The sequence below is a fragment of the Sus scrofa genome, unplaced genomic scaffold (assembly GCF_000003025.6).
Source record: "Sus scrofa isolate TJ Tabasco breed Duroc unplaced genomic scaffold, Sscrofa11.1 Contig789, whole genome shotgun sequence".
NCBI classification, from domain to species: domain Eukaryota; kingdom Metazoa; phylum Chordata; class Mammalia; order Artiodactyla; family Suidae; genus Sus; species Sus scrofa.
Genome location: NW_018085311.1, coordinates 1,968 through 5,540, shown reverse-complemented (window position 1 = coordinate 5,540; position 3,573 = coordinate 1,968). Strand labels below are relative to the sequence as shown.

General features: G+C 39.0%; 1 pseudogene; it reads right to left on the bottom strand.

Moving 5' to 3' along the window:
• Positions 1–964: 964 nt before the first annotated feature.
• LOC100153292 lies at positions 965–2,118 on the bottom strand (annotated as a pseudogene).
• Between the last annotated feature and the right edge of the window lie 1,455 nt (positions 2,119–3,573).

The window sequence follows — 3,573 nt, the reverse complement described above, 5'->3', positions numbered from 1 at the left end:
ATATTCTCTGCTTTGATACAGTGCTTACTATATATAGAGAGAAGGTGGAGCAGTGGTAGTGACTTAGAGTTCATCCTGTTTAAAATGCAGTAAATCCTTTTTCTGAATCACTCTTTAATAGTGTTTATCAGAAAGAATAATTAATTTTTTTAGTGATACATGGATAATTTATTGTTATAGAACAAAGTTCATGAATAACAATTATATGGGAAATATTTTTAATTCTATTAAACCCCAGGAATAAAAACTTAAAATAGGCCAATTGTTGCCAATCTTTCAATCTCAGCAAGGATATGGAGAGTCTTTACAGACAACTTAAATTTATATCAAACACACAATTAGGCAAAAGATTCTGAAAAAGTGATGCATTAAGAGGGGAAAGTGCACGGCAGCAGTTTCCCACTCTTACTCCTGATGAGACGACTGGTGATATTGATGGGAATACAATAAAACATGGTACTCTGGTGATTCTGATGACAAAAAAATGATATTGACTACAATAAAGCTGATGGTGAAGATATTCATTATTGAACCGGTGACAGAAATGGCAGTGATGTTCAAAATGTTGGTAATGAGGGAAATAGATGATGAAGTTTCAATAATATTAGTGTTCCAAGGCAATTCAGAGAACGGTCATCCAATCCACCTTCAGGATGTTATATTTACATAATACACCTATTTCTATATTATCATGCAAAATATATTCCCTTTGACATATAACTGATATAATATTTTGCCAATAATGATAATATAATATAACACATATACCTAACTCTGGAATATATACAATAAGCCTGTAGCTTGTGTGGGACTTAGAACCTAGTTTTCCTAATTTCTATTAGTGTTATTTCCAATATACCATATACGCTCTGGGACAGCCTTGGTATTAACTGACTCTGTAAATTTGGTGAAAAGTGGAGATTTTCCCCCAAATGCTTGTTTATGGGCACTTTGTTTATTGTTCCTAATCCAAAGAACTCTCTATGCCCCAAACCCTTTTTAGTGAACTCTTCACATCCTTGTTTCTCAGACTGTAAATAAAAGGATTGAGAGTGGGAGTTACCAGGGTATACATGACAGCAGCAACCAGCTCCCCAGAGGAGTGAGAGGTGGATGGGGGCTTCAGTAGGTGGCAAAGACCGTGCTGTAGAAGAGGATGACCACGGAGAGGTGGGAGCTGCATGTGGCCAAGGCTTTCTTTTTCCCCTGTGCTGATGGAGCCTTAGCTACAGCATGTAAAATATGGACATAAGAACTTATGGTGCAGAGGAGAGGGCTGATTCCTAAAAGTCCTGCCAGAACCAGTCATTAGGTTCTCATTGAGGTGGGCATCAGAGCAAGAAAGTTGAAAGAGTGGACCAAAATCACAGGATAAGTAGGGAATTTAAATTGTTTGTTTGTTTTTTTGTTTTTTGCTTTTTAGGGCCATACCTGGGACCTGTGGATGTTCCCAGTCTAGGGGGCGAATTAGAGCTACAGCCTACACCACAGCCACAGCAATGCAGGATTCAAGCTGAGTCTGTGATATATACCACTACTCAGGGCAAGACTGGATCCTTAACCCACTGAGCAAGGCATGGGTCAAACTGCATCCTCATGGATACTAGTCAGTTTTGTTTCCAATGATCCACAAAGGGAACCCTGGGAATTTCTTATTGAGTATAGATGATAGGGTAGCAAGAGGGCATGGACCCACCCACCAGCAGTCCACATCCGCCAGGAGTCATTAGGAGTGGATAGTGCAGAGGATGGCAGATGGCAGCATAGCAGTCAATAGCCATGGCAGTCAAAAGCAGGTTGTCTGTATCCACAAGAACCACAAAGAAATATATTTTTGCCAGACATTCAGAGAAAGTGATCGATCCACTCTTTGTCCAAAAAGCCTCCAGCATTTTGGGGGCTGTGGTGGTTGTAAAGCAGGGATCAACCAGAGAGCCAAATGAGAAGAAGTACATGGGGGTGTGGGGGCGGATGTCAGCACCAATAGTCAGCAGAAGTAGCAAGTTCCCAAGAGACCCAGCAAGTAGAGCACTAGGAAGAGACCAAAGAGGGACTGTCATTTGTCTGGTCACTCAACAGCCTTGACAGGACAAAGTCAGGGTTCTTGCTGCAGTTCATTCAGGTCCTGACATCTAGAAGAAAGGAATTAGCATGAAGAGTATTCACTACTGTGAGCTCCTGAGATGGACAGCACTTGGATCTTGTCTCCACAAGGGGTTCCTTTATTCTGCTAATGTGAAGAATGAGAACAGAACTAAAATAGCAATATGAGGACAAGATTTCTATTTTTTGGAAGATGACCTAAGATGACCTCACAAAGAGGAGGGAATGAATGGAACAACAGAAGCTTCCTGGAGTTCTTTATGTGTAAAAGAGTTTCTTCAACTTTTATTATTGGATGATGGAACTGCTTATGAATCTGTTTTCATTACAATAGTCTTTCTAGGCTGAGATTGCATCTCAGTATTTAGCTTAGTGGTTGGCACATCATAGAACTCAGTAAATGCTCCTACCCATCCACACAGTCGTGAGTATAGTCTCAGCTTTTGTTAACGACTAGAGTACTGTTAGCCTCCTACTGGTTCAATATGCCGACTCTCACCCCAGTCAGTATGTTCTCCACATTGCCACCAGAGTGATCTTTTCAAAAAAGAAAATCTGATCATATATTTTACTTGTTTCAAATCAGGTATCTGAAGCACCATTTTTCTTAGGAGCGTATACAAATCCCCATCCTCTCTAACAAGCTCAACATATTTTGATCTTGAGATGTCTCTGCAGCCTCATCTTACACTATAGTCCACTCATTCTCTGTTCCCAGACACTCTGGCTACATTGAAACCTGCCCTGCGTCCCATATTCCTTTCTTTCCTGAGCCAACTCCTGCTCACCCTTTCAGTCTCAGGTCAATTGGTGACTTTCTTAGGAAAGTTTTCACTTGCCATGTTGCTTAAGTCAAACTTACCTTTTATATGTTGTCATTATACCTTTGTAGATTACTACGCTTGTAATGTGGACCATATAATTTATATTCATTTTGTTAAAATGTTTATTTAAGATATTTAGTTAATGTTGGACTTCTCCTCAAGGCCATGAAGTGCATTATGGGAAATATTTCAGTTAGTTTTCTCTCCCTTGCATCTCTGGTGTTTGGCATCCACTAAACAATATTTGCCACAAAATAAACAAATTAATTAATTGAGACTGAAGACAAGAGAGGGCAATATGTTGTCCTCCACATGTGAAATGTCTTCCATTCCATTTCAAAGGTTTTTTAATAAAAGTTTTTCCTCCAATATTCTCCTAATATATGGGTTGGAACATAGATTCATCTTTTTATTTTTTCAAAATCCAGATGGTACTGTAACACTTTTTTTAAAAACTATAAAATCATCCTCATTTTTGTCTTTTTTCACCATTTTCACAGTCATTTTCTTTGGATTTTCTTTCATCAACTCTCTCCCAGCTTATTTCATCAAGAGCTTAACTGGCTTCATTGGTTGCATTCTAATTATTAACATTCATGCTACAAGCATGTTCCGAAATGTACAATTTCCCTTTTGGCTTGATTAT